The 18519-nt window shown below is 38.5% G+C and overlaps 1 long non-coding RNA gene across 7 annotated transcripts in view; it reads right to left on the bottom strand.

Moving 5' to 3' along the window:
• LOC105465733 (uncharacterized) overlaps nt 1-18519 on the bottom strand; it is a 266792-nt gene that overhangs the window by 85264 nt on the left and 163009 nt on the right. For all 7 annotated transcript variants that reach the window (XR_011623420.1, XR_011623416.1, XR_011623421.1 and 4 more), the window contains 2 exons: nt 14417-14467; nt 4707-4988 (listed from right to left, as the gene is read on the bottom strand). This is a non-coding gene — a long non-coding RNA (uncharacterized lncRNA). The remainder of the gene's footprint in view (nt 1-4706; nt 4989-14416; nt 14468-18519) is intronic.

Genomic DNA, 18519 nt, shown 5'->3' with positions numbered 1-18519 from the left:
CAACTTCAAACTATACTACAGGGCTACAGTAACCAAAACAGCAAGATGCCATCCAAAAACAGGCACATAGACCAGTGAAACAGAATAGACAGCCCAGAAATAAGGACACATATCTATGTCCATCTCATCTGTGACAAAGTTGACAAAAATAAGCAATGAGGAAAAACTCCCTATTCGATAAATAGTGCTGAGATAACTACCTAGCCAGTTGCAGAAGATTGAAACTAGACCCCTTTCTTATACTATATACAAAAATCAACTCAAGATGGATTAATGACTTAAATGTAAAACCTAAAACTATAAAAATTCTGGAAGATAACCTAGGGATACTATTCCGTACTTAGGCCTAGGCAAAGATTTTGTGACAAAAACCCCAAAAGGAATTGCAACAAAAACAAAAATTGACAAAAGAGACCTAATTAAACTTAACAGCTTCTGCAAAACAAAAGGAACTATTGCCAGAGTAAACAGACAATCTACAGAATGGGAGAAAATATTTGAAAACTATGCATCCCACAAAGACCTAATGTCCAGCATCTATAAGGAACTAAAACAAATGTACAAGCAAAAAAAAAACCCCAAAAACTCCATTAAAAACTGAGCAAAGGACATGAACATATACTTTTCAAAAGAAGACATACGTATGGCCAACAAGGATATGACAAAAAGCTCAACATCACTAATAATCAGAGAACTGAAAATCAAAACCACGATGAGATTCCATCTCACACCAGTTGGAATGGCTCTTATTAAAAAATCAAAAAGTAATAGATTTTGGCAAGGTTGCAGAGAAAAAGGATGACTTATATACTACTAATGCGAATTGTAAATTAGTTCAGTCATTGTGGAAAGCAATTTGTTGATTTTTCAAAGAACTTAGAATTGTCATTCAACCCAGCAATCTCATTATTAGGTATATCAAAGAGATATAAATAATTCTGCCATAAAAACATGTACATGCGTATGTCCATCACAGCACTATTCACAGTACCAAAGACATAGAGTCAACCTAGATGCCCGCCAGTAGTAGACTGGATAAAGAAAATGTGGTACAAATGCACCATTGAAGACTACACAGCCATGAAAAAGAATAATATTATGTCCTTTGCAGCAACATAGATTGGAGGCCATTATCCTGGGCAAAGTAACACAGGAACAGAAAACCAAATATTACATGTTCTCACTTATAAGTGGGAGCTAAACCTTGCATACATATGTACACAAAAAGGGAACAACAGACAGTGGAACCTACTGGAGCGTAGAGGGTGGGAGGAGGGTGAAGATAAAAAAATTACCTATCAGGTATTATGCTGATTAACTGGGTGACAAAATTGTACACCAAACCCCCATGATATGCAATTTACCTGTAAAACAAACCTGCTCGTGTACCCCAGAACCTAAGTTAAAAATAAAAATAAAAAAAGATATCATCAAAAATAGAAATGGACAAGCCACCATCTGGGAGAAAATATTTTCAAAACATGTACTTCAGAAATGACATATCAAGTATATATTTAAAAATTATGCAACTAAATAATAAAATGAACAATCTACTTAGAAAATAGACAAAAATTTGAACAGACACATCCCAAAAAATTATATAAATTGAAAATATGCATATGAACTGATGCTCAACATCAGTAGCCATTAGAAAAATGCAGATTAATGCTATCATGAAATACTACTAAGAACCCACAAGAATGACTAAAATAGACTAACAAAGTGGTAAGAATGTAGAGTAACTAAAGCTCAGAAATTGCTGGTGTGAATGCAAAATGGTACATACACTTTGGAAAATATTTTAGTCATTTCTTATGATATAAAGTATATGCTTATTATATACACCAACAATACCTCTCCTGGGTACTGTTACCCAACAGAAATGAAAATATATTTCTTACTTGTTTAGAATATCTTTATTTGTTGTAGGCCAAACTACAAATACTCCAGTGCCCATTAGCAAGTGAACGGATTAACAAATTTGGTACATCACACAACGGAATATTATTCATAAACAAATTACCACTCAGAAACATATTACTGCTATATTCATGATGTGCATAAATATCTAAAACATTATGCTAAATTTAAAAAGCTAAACCTAAAACACTAAATGCTGTATGATTCCACTTATATGAAATTCTAGAACAAGTCAAACTCTAGACACAGATAAATGATAAGTGTCCATAAGGGGTTAGATTTGTGGGGAGGAGATTGAGTGGAAAGAGGCAGAGGAAACCAAAGCATTAGGAGTACTCTACATCATAACTCTGGTTGGTGGATGGCTGCATGCATTGAAGTATATGTTGTACACTTAAAAATGGTAAATTGTAGGCTAGGCGTGGTGGCTCACTCTTGTAATCCCAGCACTTTGGGAGGCCAAGGTGGGTGGATCACGAGGTCAGGAGATCGAGACCATCCTGCTAACATGGTGAAACCCTGTCTCTATTTAAAATAGAAAAAATTAGCCAGACATGGTGGCAAGCACCTGTAGGCCCAGCTACTTGGGAGGCTGAGGCAGGAGAATAGCGTGAACCCAGGAGGTGGCGCCTGCAGTGAGCCAAGATGGCACCACTGCATTCCAGCCTGGGCAACAGAGCTAGACTCCATTTCAAAAAAAAAAAAAAATTTGTCTATCTTTTCTTTTTCTCTTCCCTCTCTCCTTCCTTTCTTTCTCTTTTTGGAGTGACAAAATTGTACACCAAACCCTCATGATATACAAGTTACCTGTAAAACAAACCTGCTCATGTACCCCAGAACCTAAGTTAAAAATTAAAAATAAAATTTAAAAAAAGATATCATTAAGAATAGAAATGGACAAGCCACCTTCTGGGAGAAAATATTTTCAAAACATGTACCTCACAAACGACATATCAAGTATATATTAAAAAATTATACAACTAAATAATAAGAAAATAAACAATCTACTTAGGAAAAAAAGGTAAATTGTATTGTATATACATCATGCGTCAATGAAACTGAAAGATAAAGGGAGTAATAGATGTCCAAGGAGCATGACTTGAAGAAGGTCTACAATTAAAATTACCTAGAAGAAAGGGGACAAGAACTCACCAAAGGAAAAAGATGGATCAGAAATGCAGGAATGAAGACAGGAATGCCACTTGTGCTAAAGTTGAGCTAATACAGAATAGCAGTTTTCAAGAGGTACTTCACCACCACCCACTAAGAGGTATTTTAGAAATTTTTGGTTGACAGCAATACTGGAAGACGTTTTTACATTTCGTGTTGGGGAAGTAGGAAAGGATGCTAGACATCTTGCAGTATATCAGACAGTCCCACATGTAGAAGTATTATTTTGTAGCAAAACAAACTTTTGAATGACTCCTGAACATTCATACATGTAAAAAGATCTGTTTAAAATGACTTTAGTCTAGGACCTAACTTATTCATAAACATCCAAATATTTTTACATGTTATTAAATATACCAAATTTTCCAGAAATGCAACTATTATGTCGTTCTTTAGTTTGCTTGGTTTGAATCTTTATCAAACTTGTTTAAAGGTCCAAAAATTGACATTTCTTATAATAGTGCTGTTCATGGTATTTGAATCACGTTTGTATCAATCTGCATTTGTATCATATTAATGATGATTCTATGCATTGATGCATATTATTTTATCATAAATTACTTTAATCCATTTGTATATAGTTAAAGCATTATGCTGAGTTATTAAAACTGTGTGAGTAGGACAATTATATCACCAATGCATTTATTTCAACATGATAGGGCAGCATTCTAAGAATTAGTTTTAAAGTGGGGTGAGGGTTTGGTAGGATCAAGAATAATTATTCTAGATGACAGGATTGTTAAAAGAGTTAAATTTTTAAGACATAGAGAAGAATAAGGACTTAGTAGATTTCCCCAAGTTATGCTGATTTGAAGTTAGTCAAACTTTTAAGGAATGAGCAGGCATTGAGAGATGGAGAAATTGGGTATTTAAAATATGCACTTCAAAGTGTGGACAGTAAAAGAGAGGAAATAAACAGAATTGTTAGAATATGCACCAGAATCAGATGAAGGATTATCAAGTTTTGTGAACCTGTGCATCGTTGAAGTGAAGGCAAAGGGAGATATTCGTGTAGAGTGGAGAACTAGAGATTTTTTTAAAAGCCAGAGAAAGTGCCAGATAAAAATGACAAGACGTCTTTCTTGAGCTAAAAGGAATGGAAAAAGCTCTTCAGGTTGAAGATTTATCCGTGTGGTGATCATCGGGGCAGGCTGTTCATGTACATGTTGACAGAGGAGGTGACCTACTCTGTGAGATCATGTGCTTTGAGTACCATTGCCCCCAAATATCTTAGTCATTTACAGTGGTGTCTGATGCTCCGCAATCATAAATGTGTCCTTTGGCAGGTGGATTTGTTCTCCTATTAAACAAATATTAAAAGCTCTTAGACTGAGAAAAATACTGAGTCTTTTAAAAGATTTTTACAATCCTGTGTTTATCAGGTCTTCTCTGAGTTCAGATTTTGAATAAGGATTGTAGCAGTGGTATACAGATCTAGAGCTTCAGAAATAGAGTGGGGGAAATCTTGAGGGCAAAAAAGGATACAAACTCCAAAGTCAATCGTCAGTGATCCCACCAATTAGTGTGAAAAAGCTGGAGAGGGGCAGCTCTTCTGGCAAAGTCTAAAGTATTGCCCTGCCTCTTATTAACTGTGTGACTCTGGGCAAGTTACTTACCTCTCTGGGCAGGGTACTGAGGGAGTGCCGAGATGGGAGCTGGAAGTTGTTATTAAGGTGAAGATGAGGTATCACATGTCAGATGTTCTTATTAAGATATGAGATCATTTACCAGTTGCACTGAGGGCTTGAAAACAGAGAATGCCTGGAATGGCTCCTGGAAGTCTGAGAAAGAGATGACTAGCACAGTCAGCAAGCAGATGTGACCACTCAGGTGTAATTGGAGTCCTTGATGGTGTAGATGGCCAGGGCTACATGGCTCTCCATCTTCCTTGAAGTTTTCTCCATGAAGCAAAAAGAAAAGCAGATAGTAGAGGTGTGATAGGTGCAGAAAACACAGCAAAAATTTGGTAGATCTTAGGAATCAATGGTGAAGGCCCACATGAAGGCGAGAAAGGCAGTGGGAACTGTCAGAAAGACACTGGACTGGGCCTCAAAGACAAATTGTAGACTCATATCTACCGCCTCTTGCCAAGAGAGCTGCAGATGTAGTTTAAGTCGTATTATAGTTGGGGGCTGTGCTTGGTGGTTCATGCCTGTAATCCCAGCACTTTGGGAGGTTGAAGGGGGCAGATTACTTGAGCTCAGGAATTCAAGATAAACCTGGGCAATATGTGGAGACCCCACCCCTACAAAAAATACAAAAATTAGCCTAAAGTGGTGGTGCATACCTCTAGTTCCAGCTACTTTGGGGAGCTAAGGCAGGAGATTCACCTGAGCCCAGGAGGTTGAGGCCACCATAAGCCAATACCATGCCACTGCACTCCAGCTTGGATGACAGAGTGAAACCCTCTCTCTCAAAAAACAAACAAACAAATAAAAATAAAAACAAAACAAAACAAAAAAAACAGCAATAGGTTGTAAGTTTAAATTCCTGCTCTGTCTCTTATTAACTGCATAACTCTGGGAAAGTTACTTACCTCTCTGGGCTTCAGTTTCTTTACCTATTAAATTGAAATGATACAAATAAAAATACACTATGCTCCATGATGCAGGGCATGTAAGATTCCAAAAAGTACTGAGTACTGCAAACACTCTTTATTCGATTTTTTTTTTAAGTTTCAGCTAAAAGTTTCACTTCTTCTGATTTCTACAGCACTTTTCATCTTCCCACATTTAACAAAATGCCCCACAGCTTTTTTTCCGAAAGGGTGTGTATATGGTTATGTCTATCTGTCTGTCTGTCTATCTTATCTCTTTAAGAAGTCTGCCAGATTTTGGAGAGTAGAAGAATATATATTAGATTCCTTGTATATCCCTTTCAGCTTCTAGAATGCACTTACCATAGCACTCGACAAATATATATTAGATAAATGTGGTTTACAGTCCCGATACAAAACTTCTCTACTCTCTGTATCAATTACACAGCTTAGGAAGATGCAGGTGTGGAATAATTTATCTAGGGTTTGGGTGTTTTTGTTTGTTTCCAGTTGGTCTGTGACTATACATAGATTCAATCATAATGAAGCTGACAAAGGAGAGATGACATTTTGGAAACAGAAAAGGAATTTTGGATATTACAGCTCAACATTTGTCACCTCCCTGGCTGATAGCAGCGCACGTTCTTTCCCTTTGGCTAAATTTGGATCCAACGCCGGCTAAGTGCACTAAGCAAGCCAGAACTGCATTGTACCTCTATTTTGTGACATATGAGCTCCCTGCTTTAATCTCCCCTCTACTGTATAAAAGAGGATCTGAGGCTGTTAGACTTCAATCCGGTGATTCATGCAGCTGGCACACAATAGATTCCACCTCTCTTCTCACTGCTGCACAATATCAAGCTAAACAAAATGTCTTAGAAAGCTTTGGTACATGTAGTTAGCCTGTCACAGATCCCTCCTCCCACCCCCAATACCACCCCCACCCCCCACACACTCCTTTTTTCCTTCTACTAAGCAAAAGAGTCCAAATGCCCAGCACCTGCCTTTTTACTGACATTTCCACAAAGGTAAAGGAATGAACCTTTTGTCAATTCCAACCAAACGATCTGTTTTGAAACAATGAGATGAAAAGCCTGGGCCCCTCTCCTTGCTACTGGATTACAGTGCAGAGGATTAAAATAAAGGACACTTGATTTTATTGATTTAATGAGGGATGGAGGCTTTTGCCGGAGCATCCCTCGTGGCAAAGGAACAAGTCTTGTTGGCAGGTACCTCCACTGAGGCACTTCTTCTCCATTTGTTTGGTTTTTCAGTGGTGCTTGTTTATGGGTTTGGCTGTTAGAATGACCCACAGTGTTCCTTGCCATGCTGCACGAAGCAGCAAAGGCCTGCAGTGATTTCAGTGTGTGTCTCTAGACAGGGAGAAAGCGGAAAGCGGGAGAGATGCGGATGGGAGGGTACGCAGTTCTGCAGGATAAAGAGCTGCTGGAAGAGGTGACAGGGAGAGCATAGCTTTGAAAAAAGAAGGAGAGTCAAAGGAAGCAGACTGGAAAAGCAATAGCACTTCTACCTGCGAAAGAGATCATCTGCAGAGCCTATTATTTCTCAGCAGCATCTACTTCAGCTAGTTTCTAAACCCCCCTTCTGTCCACACCATTCTGTTCCCATCCCCATCCTTCCCCCCTCCCCTTCCATTACCCAAGTTTGAATAGTGAGGAAACTAAGGGGGTTCAGACACCATGTTTGCTGTGGATGGGGCTGGGCACAGCTAGATAATCTTTTTGCTTTTGTTCTCTTCTTTGGGGTTTCTTGTGACATTATTATTGACATTTTCATATGGTAATTTTTGCATTATGTTTCTTCTTTTATATTTGCCCTATTTTTTTCCATACAGCCTGACTTCATTGTCTACTGAGCCGTGTGAAAGGGACATTGACAGTCACCTGCTGACCAAATCTAAGCAGTGATCTACTTTTAATACCGAAATGTACTGCATGTTTCTTAATAGACATGTGTACAGTCAGGATTCCTGTTAATATGAGCATATGTCCCTATACACTGTGTACATTTATTGAAATGTATTTATGCAGTCCACCCATAGATTAAACACCCCCAGTTCCCTCTGGTGATACTGTCTCTCTGACTGCTAGCTTAAAGAGAAATAGTTCCTAAGAGCATATGGTTTCCAAAACACAGCCCTTCCCCCTCCCTTTCAGCGTACACAAAATGAACGGCCACCCCTCCCCCACAGCATCTCTGCTCTCTGCTGCAAGAGCCTGAAACCAGGGGCAAAATCATTAGTTCCCAATTACCTTAAGCCATGCAAGCTAACCTCTCTCAAGGGCTGTTGGTAAAATATTCACACAGTTCCACTGTCTAGACAGTTATGAAATATAGGTGTAGGGCTCGGCCACTGCAGAACACCAATGCATCTCAAATGAAGCGCTTTTATTAAAGAAGTATAATCACCAGGATAACTAATTACATCAATGCCACATAGTTAATTAAACCCATTATAGTTACTATTCCCGTGGAGAGGAGGTCAAATGAAGCGACCATCTTTTTTATTCTACTATGCTAACAAAAGAAGAAATTAAGTAAAACACAACACAGACCTCTTCATTTTGTGTCTGTTTTTTAACATTTAATAACTACCTAGTGTGTTGTCCAAGATATTCAAGTATAATCCATAGCCAAAGACTGCTGGGCTATTCAAAAATCACCTTGTAACTTACCTGAACTTCCATTAAATGATTACCAACTATTTGTTTGATTGGTGCAAGAAGTAATGACAAGTAAAACTGAAAGGCAGAATGAGCAGCCACTGTGTTTTTATTAATATCTTAGAAACATGATGGAAGGTAGTGCTTATGTTTCAGTGTACTCTGGCTTCATGGCTAATAAGGGGGAGGTAGCCACGTGTACCCCTCTAGGCCCTACCAGAGACTATGAGAGTGACCCACTAAGGTTAGGTATTAAAGCTCATTAACCAGCCGGAGACACACAGATTGCATATCCTGAAGTTTCAGCAACAACAAAATCTTGCTCTGACACCCAAATATAAAGGATAATTCAGATATAAACATGGAGAAGGAGAGAATTCAAGAACTCTATTGCATAATGACATTGTCTTCCAGAGGAAGAATGTGGACACACACACACACACACACACACACACACACACACACATCTCTCAAATACTAATCTTTAGAAAATAAACCAAGATATTTTGATTTTCCTTGTCTGAAAATTCACCAGGTCATTATATCACTGTCACACCTTCTTCTCAAAGCAGTTCATTGTACAGAGAGAGGATTTGCATTCACTTCTCCTGATTAACAAAGAAAACTTTGTATAAAAGGGCTATGCACTGAGACGTGCAAATGTGGCCAGTCTGACCCCCTGCAGGAGAAGGCAGACAAGCAGTAGGGAGAAGAGGTAGATGAGGAACGAGAAAGAATGCTTTGATCCCAGTACAGCACACACAATATAGCAGGCGGCACACTCCCAGCAAGCTCTGACCCTAAGCAGGCTGAAGTTTGGCATGGAGTCAAAGAGTGGAAAGCAATATAATGAGTATAGTTTCGTGCAATCGTGAACAACAGAAGGCTGCACAATCGCTGTTCTTGGTGGGTTTGTTGTGACGGTGGTTGTTGTGATTGTTGCTCATGTTATTATCGTTATTGTCATTATTTTCCAACTCAGGAAATTATAATATTGCTTCAACTGCAAGATAAGCCTAATTATTTTAATATAGACTGTAAGCAAAAGGCAGCACACACACAAAAAAAATCACACAGGCCCCATGAAAAATAAAGGGTCAGGTGTTAAATCCTTTATTTGTCCAGTGGTTTAAGCTGACATATGAAGCATTTAGTTTAGATGTAAAGCGATCTTTTGTTTACCATCCATAACCCTCACCTCCACCTCAAAAGCTGCTTCACAGACTTTTTTGTTCTTCTCATGGAGCCACCATGCTACCAGTCACCCAGAGAGAAACACCAGGCGGGGTTGTCATTTTTTTTAACTTTGTCTCCTTTTTCCCTTTTGTCAAATCAGTGGCCAAGTCCAGGAAATTCCTCGCCATCATCCACTTCCCTACAAACCCTTTTCCATTACCACCTGCCTCAGATCTTCTTTCTCTGTCCTTCCTGCTTCCACTTACCCTCCCCTTTCAATCCCTTTTGCTCAACCCACCCAAGAGATCTTTCTTCTAAAGTATTGTCCCCATCTGGTTGCTCTTTGCCTCAAAAATAGGCATTGATTCCCCAGAATTGCCCTATTGAGTAATTTGTAAATTCCTCACGTTGGCTTTCAGGTTGTCTCCACTCTGGCTCTGCTGTGTGTCCAGGTTTACCTCGCAGGGCTTCCCTAGCGGGGACCTGAGTTCCCTTCTGATCATGTCGCACACTCCAGTGACTCCAGACCTCTGCTTCTTACATGCACCTCACTGACAGTTCTTCCCTCACTCATCCGGTCCTTCTTGAACTCCTGCACATCTTTTAATGTTCACTATATATATATATGTATATATATTTTGAGAGACAAGATCTTGCTCTGTCACCCAGGCTGAAGTGCAGTGACACGATCATAGCTCACTGCAACCTTGAACTCCTGGCCTCAAGCAATCCTCACACCTCAGCCTCCCAAGATGCTGGGACTACAGCCATGAGCCACAGTGCCCTGCTCAATGTCATCTTAATGCCTTCTACCAGGAAGCCTTTTCTGATGTGCCTAAGCTACAGATACCTTTATCACTTTGATTTCCCAGAACATGTTTCTTTACATGTACTTTATGACCAGTATCATAATATGCCTATAATAATCAAAAATATTGATCATATCATTTCTTCAGATTTTAAACTATAAAAATTCAAAAATTATATCATACTGATCTTTGTATGAGGTTAATTAAATATCCATCTACTGGGATCAAATTAAAAGGTCATTTTACAAAATTATGGCATCTTAAATACAGGGTAATTATCCATCTACTTGGAAAAGTTTTGTACTATCATAGTTCAAGCGAGTGAAAGAAATGAACATTCTCAGACACTTCTGTCTCCATTGTTGCGTGATCTAAAGAAAATGAGCTTCATTCCTATAGTTGATTTATGAGAGAAGCAGGTTGGACAAACCAACCCTATAAATTATCCAAAATGTATTCTGACCCAATAAAGCATGTTATAATTTGAAAATATTTGTTGATAAGTTATGTTATTATAAATTTTGTGATTTATACCTTGATGCCCCAGCAGGTACAAATACCTACCTTGTAACTATAGAATGGTTAATGCTACTCCCCTGCCCTGATCTGTGCCTTTGCAATGTTCATCGTGGACTAGATTTGACAACTTAAAATTATTTTACTGAACTTTCACACACCAAGGTAATTGACTGGGTATACAGTAATCCCCTCAACCTTTATGTGCATTTTGCTTTTCGTGGTTTTCAGTTACCTAAAGTACAAAAAGATATTTTGAGAGAGAGAGAGATACCACATTCACACAACTTTCATTAGAATATATTGTTATAACTGTTCTATTTTATTATTACTTATTGTTGCTAATCTCTTACTGTGCCTAATTCGTAAATTATCATCATAAGTATATATGTATAAGAAAAAGCATGCCTGGCGCTGTGGCTCATGCCTGTAATCCCAACACTTTGGGAGACCGAGTGGGGGTGGATCACCTGAGGTCAGGAGTTCAAGACCAGCCTGGCCAACATGGTGAAACCCCCATCTCTACAAAAAATACAAAAAAATTAGCCAGGTGTGGTGGTGTGTGCCTGTAATCCCAGCTGCTCAGGAGGCTGAGTCAAGAGAATTGCTTGAACCCAAAAGGCAGAGACTGCAGTTAGCTCAGATCGTGCCACTGTACCGTAGCCTGGGCAACAAAGCAAAGCCCTGTCTCAAAAAAAAGTGGGGGGGGGGAGAAGGAAAGAAAGAGAGAGAGAGAGAGGGAGAGAAAGAGAGAAAGAAAGAGAGAAAGAGAAAAAGAGAGAAAGGAAGGAAGGAAGGAAGGAAGGAAGGAAGGAAGGAAGGAAGGAAGGAAGGAAGGAAGGAAGGAAGGCAGGCAGGCAGGAAGGCAGGAAGGCAGGCAGGCAGGCAGGAAGGCAGGAAGGAAGGAAGGAAGGGAGGGAGAGAAAAAGCAAAAACAGAGTGTATGCTCTCCAAATACTCAGGTATACACTTAGGGTCCTGGGAAGTATCTCACAGGATAAGGATGGGACTAATGTATTAATTATGTGAAGTGCTGAATAGCAGAGGAAAGATAGAAAGAGATAGGACTCGAAAGATCTGAGTTCTAGTCCTGGTTCTGCATACTCACAGGTTGGATGAATTACTTAACGTCTAAATTAATATCTAAGAGACTCCCCCCATGAACACACACACACACGCACACACACACAGCCATACTGCTGTACTTTCTGAGTTTTAAAGAGAAAATAGAAGAATAGACTTAAATGTATTAAAGTAACCAAATTGAAACTATGATTTAAATATGATTATTCACAACTTTAAACTGTATAAAATTGTAATTATTTGGGGGAAGAATAAAATTTTCTACTCATTTGATGTTATAATGCAGTATGATTAAATCAAATAAAGTAGACACAATAAAATTAGAAAGAAAGAACCATAATACAAACTTGGAATAATACAAAACAAAACAAAACAAAACACACAATATAAAATGTAATAAAACTTAGAACAATAACCAAGTCACCACTACCACTTGTATAAAACTACAGAGGCACATGGAGTAATGACAAAATAAACCAGGGTTAACATTCTGGATGATACATAATTATAGTAATGCAAATGCAAGCAATTCTGAGCCAACATGAAAAATCATTGTTTTTCAACATTTTTGTGCCTGCGGAAAGATTTTGTTTTACTGCTTATGAAAGGCAGTTTTGGGGCTGAAGTTTATGTTAATTTATTTTATTCTTTAAAAATGGACTTTAATTCCCATTGAATAAACAGTGTATAAACTACTAAAATACCATAAACTCCAAGTCAAGAAGCTTAGAGCTTTGACTCTGTCTCAGGTTTAAATGAGCCCGGGCTAGTTCATGGTTTACCAGTAAACTCTTCTCCATGGGTATAGAGTATGAACTGCTATAATACCATCTTCATCCAAAAAGACTAACCAGAAAGAAACAAAAATATAGAATTTATGCTCTGTGTTGAAGAAAGAAGAAAAAAAGGAAAAGAAGGTAGAAGGAAGGCAAGGAGATGGAGAAGGAAGGAGGGAGGGGAGAGAAAAAGAGAAAGGAAGGAAGGAGCGAGGGAAGAGAAGAAAAGATAGACAAAATTTTTTTTTTTTTTTTGAAATGGAGTCTTGCTCTGTTGCCCAGGTTGGAGTGCAGTGGTGCGATCTCTGCTCGCTACAAGCTCTGCCTCCCGGGTTCACACCATTCTCCTGCCTCAGCCTCCCGAGTAGCTGGGACTACAGGCGCCCGCGACCACGCCCGGCTAACTTTTTGTATTTTTAGTAAAGACAGGGTTTCACCGTGTTAGCCAGGATGGTCTCGATCTCCTGACCTTGTGATCTCCTTGGCCTCCCAAAGTGCTGGGATTACAGGCATGAGCCACTGTACCCAGCTGACAAAAAAAAATGTTTGGAAGATGAGCAGTTAACAAGCCTGGAGAACACAAGTGATTTCCCTAATTTCTTTCAGGATCTTGACAACCTTTTTCTCTTCTGTACCTGGGTTCTTGGCATCTTACTTTTATTATAGTTTCACTAGGGACAACCTTTTTCTCTTCTGTACCCGGGTTCTTGGCATCTTACTTTTATTATAGTTTCACTAGGGACATGATTCATGATCATGAATAAAAAGAAGTTGGAACCCTAAGCCCAATAGTAATGAAAGGTTTCCTGTAAATGTCCAAACAAATGTATCAGGACTGTGCAGGAATACACCAATGATGTTTCAATATACTTAAGGCATCAATACTACAGACACATACCCGTTTTCCTGCCTAAGATCTTCCACTGGTTTTCCATTTTTTACAAGATATATGATCCATAAGGCTGTCCAAAAACCACTTAACTCTACAAAATCTTCTGCAACAGCACACACAATATTCTACAAAATACCAAAGGACTTACAGTTTCCTGTGTGTGTTCACCAGAGAACATAGGACAAAAGTAAAGGATGCACTCTTGCCTGAGAGGTGTCGGAGGGTGTGACCTATCCTCTGCTAAGCCTCCCCTGACCTCCTGGAAGAGTGAACACTCTCCTCACCAGAAAACCTCTGACCCATAGCTTTCTTATCTTTCAGCGCTTATCTAACAATCTTAGAGCTCTCGTTTATGTAGGTGCCTTCTCTGCTAAACTGGAATCATTTCTGAAATAAGAAACTCTAACAATGTGTCTGATAGATGTTCATAATAATAATAGTGAATACATGCATCAAGAATTCAGAAGAATTGTGTAATTGCGAAGATTGTACTGAGCTACAAAAATAATTCCTTCCATTTGTAAAACATCCATTGCTTAAGCGGTACATTCACAAATCTTATACTTTACCATTAGGTCTGTCAAGATACTTTTAACTTCAACTTCAGGTTAAGAAAAGTGTTAATAGACTAGATTAACTAATGTGATTAACTAATTAGAATAACTAGTTGAGAGTTTCAGAAGTTAATTAACTTCTCTAGGCTTCAGTTTTTCTACTTATATAAACAAAAATATTTCAAGTGAGTCTCTTTGAAGTCCCTCTAGCTCTATAGCAAGCAGCCAAATGGAAAAGTATAAGCAGCCAAAATTGCATTGTTGTATTAGTAAAATGAAATAAGGATCAGATAAACTTACAGAATGAGAACTGTCATCATCTGTAGGAGTTGTTGGTTCTTTCTGCAAATCCTACGGATGACAACAAGAAAGAAAAACAGAGAGTTTAGAGAGGAAAGAGGAACCACGAAGAAAGACCAAGTAGTTGCAAATAATACCAAAAATAAAAACTAAATTTAAAAAATTGAGAATGAATAAGCTTAATTTATACTACCAAGGAATCTCTCTCTTTTTTTTTTTTCTGGAGACACAGTTTCACCCTGTCACCCAGGCTGGAGTGCAGTGGCGCAATCTCGGCTCACTGCAACGTCTGCCTCCTGGGTTCAAGCGATTCTCCTGCCTCAGCCTCCCAAGTAGCTGGGATTAGAGGCATGTGCCACCACGCCCAGCTAATTTTTGTATTTTTAGTAGAGACAGGGTGTTGCTGTGTTGGCCAGGCTGGTTTTGAACTCCTGACATCAAGTGATCCGTCCACCTCTGCCTCCCAAAATGCTGGGATTACAGGCGTGGGCCACTGCACCCGGCCTAGGAATCTTTTTTCACAACAAACATACAGGACACTTTTTTATTCAAGCACATGGAATTAAAAAAAAAAAAATCTATCATGCAATAAGCCACAAAAAAGCTTCAATACTCCCCCTAAAATCAGTATAATATAGACTTATAGCTCTGATCACAACACAATAAGATCAGAAATCAAAACTAAGATTTAGAAATTCCATGATCTATGTTGCTGGAAACAATAAAACATATTATTTAAAAATGAGGGGGTTTTTTGGTTAAAGAGAAAGACATAAGAAAAACTGTGAAATATTTACAGTTTAATAACAATAAAAGCTTAAAGGTCAAATTTTGGAAGTAAATTAGTACTAATGAAATTTTTTATTTTAGAGACATTTATCAGAAACTGAGATTTACATAAATAAGTTAAGTGATTGATTACTCAAAGCAACAATAAAACAGTAACCAAGTAAACCAAAGAAACAAGAACCAAATAATAAAAGATAATAGAGGGATTTCCAGTTAAAAATGGGGGATTAGATGTGTGCCTTTGAATTTACCCCCACAGAAACCCCATAAAACAATAGTAAAAGGATATTTCAAAGCATAAACTTATAAGGACAAAGAGAACAGAGAATGGGAGAATAGCAATAAAACTTCAGAAGATGATAAAAAAGAATGAGTATTAAATGACTTCGTGAACTAAGAAAGTGAATCCGAAACTGGCAGCAGAAATCTGGGAAATTATTCTAATGCTTTGGCAAAATCTTCCCAAGGTCCAGATAGTTTTAGCACCATATGGCTCTGAAAGTGGGGATAAGGTGAAACCAAACAAAACCAAAGAGGACTGGTTAAAACTGTTTATGAAATCTATCTTCAGATACCCTCCTCCAGTCTGTGTGACTTCTACTCCATGCAACAATAGAACTGGAAGCTTATTCTCCAGACATAGGAAAACAGAGATTCTCTGACCTGGGGGACATCAAGCCTAGTGGAAAAAAGAAATGGCATACTCAGGATAGGGGGATTACGTGCAAGTTTGCATACTGAACTTTGAGATCCCTCAGTTACCAGAGTGCTAATAGCTACCCTCATGCTATCTAGGTTGGAGATCAGAAGATCATTATCTGGAAATACTGATAAACCAGAGAGGGAAGCCCTGAAGATAATGGCATTACAGGCTCTGAGCAGCCTAGCCAGCATAGGCTATAGGGAAGCCTACAGTTGGCAAGTCCCAACCATGAGCACAGAGCTTCTAATTCACTTTTCAAACCTCCACTCTAAACTATGACTAGGTACCGGGAATGGAAAATATAAGAAGCAAGTTGGAGGAAAAGAGATGAAACTATGATTAAAATTTTTAGAAAGATGAAAGAAAATATTACATCCATGAATCAAGAATAAGATGCCTTTACAAAGGAACAATCAGAAAACATGATAAAGACCTTGGATATTAAACTTACAATGGTTAATATTAAAAACACAATGGAAGATCTTTTATTTATTTATTTATTTATTTATTATTATTATACTTTAAGTTGTAGGGTACATGTGCATAACATGCAGGTTTGTTACATATGTATACTTGTGCCACGTTGGTGTGCTGCACCCATCAACTCATCATTTACATCAGGTATAACTCCCAATGCAATCCCTCCCCCCTTCCCCCTCCCCATGATAGGCCCCGGTGTGTGATGTTCCCCTTCCTGAGTCCAAGTGATCTCATTGTTCAGTTCCCACCTATGAGTGAGAACATGCGGTGTTTGGTTTTCTGTTCTTGTGATAGTTTGCTAAGAATAATGGTTTCCAGCTGCATCCATGTCCCTACAAAGGACACAAACTCATCCTTTTTGATGGCTGCATAGTATTCCATGGTGTATATGTGCCACATTTTCTTAATCCAATCTGTCACTGATGGACATTTGGGTTGATTCCAAGTCTTTGCTATTGTGAATAGTGCTGCAATAAACACACGTGTGCATGTGTCTTTATAGCAGCATAATTTATAATCCTTTGGGTATATACCCAGTAATGGGATGGCTGGGTCATATGGTACATCTAGTTCTAGATCCTTGAAGAAACGCCATACTGTTTTCCATAATGGTTGAACTAGTTTACAATCCCACCAACAGTGCAAAAGTGTTCCTATTTCTCCACATCCTCTCCAGCACCTGTTGTTTCCTGACTTTTTAATGATTGCCATTCTAACTGGTGTGAGATGGTATCTCATTGTGGTTTTGATTTGCATTTCTCTGATGGCCAGTGATGATGAGCATTTTTTCATGTGTCTGTTGGCTGTATGAATGTCTTCTTTTGAGAAATGTCTGTTCATATCCTTTGGCCACTTTTTGATGGAGTTGTTTGTTTTTTTCTTGTAAATTTGTTTGAGTTCTTTGTAGGTTCTGGATATTAGCCCTTTGTCAGATGAGTAGATTGCAAAAATTTTCTCCCATTCTGTAGGTTGCCTGTTCACTCTGATGGTAGTTTCTTTTGCTGTGCAGAAGCTCTTTAGTTTAATGAGATCCCATTTGTCAATTTTGGCTTTTGCTGTCGTTGCTTTTGGTGTTTTAGACATGAAGTCCTTGCCCATGCCTATGTCCTGAATGGTACTACCTAGGTTTTCCTCTAGGATTTTTATGGTACTAGGTCTAACATTTAAGTCTCTAATCCATCTTGAATTAATTTTCGTATAAGGAGTAAGGAAAGGATCCAGTTTCAGCTTTCTACTTATGGCTAGCCAATTTTCCCAGCACCATTTATTAAATAGGGAATCCTTTCCCCATTTCTTGTTTCTCTCAGGTTTGTCAAAGATCAGATGGCGGTAGATGTGTGGTATTATTTCTGAGGACTCTGTTCTGTTCCATTGGTCTATATCTCTGTTTTGGTACCAGTACCATGCTGTTTTGGTTACTGTAGCCTTGTAGTATAGTTTGAAGTCAGGTAGCGTGATGCCTCCAGCTTTGTTCTTTTGACTTAGGATTGTCTTGGAGATGCGGGCTCTTTTTTGGTTCCATATGAACTTTAAAGCAGTTTTTTCCAATTCTGTGAAGAAACTCATTGGTAGCTTGATTGGGAAGGCATTGAATCTATAAATTACCTTGGGCAGTATGGCCATTTTCACGATATTGATTCTTCCTATCCATGAGCATGGTATGTTCTTCCATTTGTTTGTGTCCTCTTTTATTTCACTGAGCAGTGGTTTGTAGTTCTCCTTGAAGAGGTCCTTGACACCCCTTGTAAGTTGGATTACTAGGTATTTTATTCTCTTTGAAGCAATTGTGAATGGAAGTTCATTCATGATTTGGCTCTCTGTTTGTCTGTTACTGGTGTATAAGAATGCTTGTGATTTTTGCACATTAATTTTGTATCCTGAGACTTTGCTGAAGTTGCTTATCAGCTTAAGGAGATTTTTGGGCTGAGACAATGGGGTTTTCTAAATATACAATCATGTCATCTGCAAACAGGGACAATTTGACTTCTTCTTTTCCTAACTGAATACCCTTGATTTCTTTCTCTTGCCTGATTGCCCTAGCCAGAACTTCCAACACTATGTTGAATAGGAGTGGTGAGAGAGGGCATCCCTGTCTTGTGCCAGTTTTCAAAGGGAATTTTTCCAGTTTTTG

The sequence above is a fragment of the Macaca nemestrina genome, chromosome 5 (genome assembly GCF_043159975.1).
Source record: "Macaca nemestrina isolate mMacNem1 chromosome 5, mMacNem.hap1, whole genome shotgun sequence".
Lineage (NCBI taxonomy): Eukaryota > Metazoa > Chordata > Mammalia > Primates > Cercopithecidae > Macaca > Macaca nemestrina.
The sequence above is the reverse complement of the archived record's forward strand: the minus strand, read 5'-3'. Positions and strand labels throughout refer to the sequence as shown.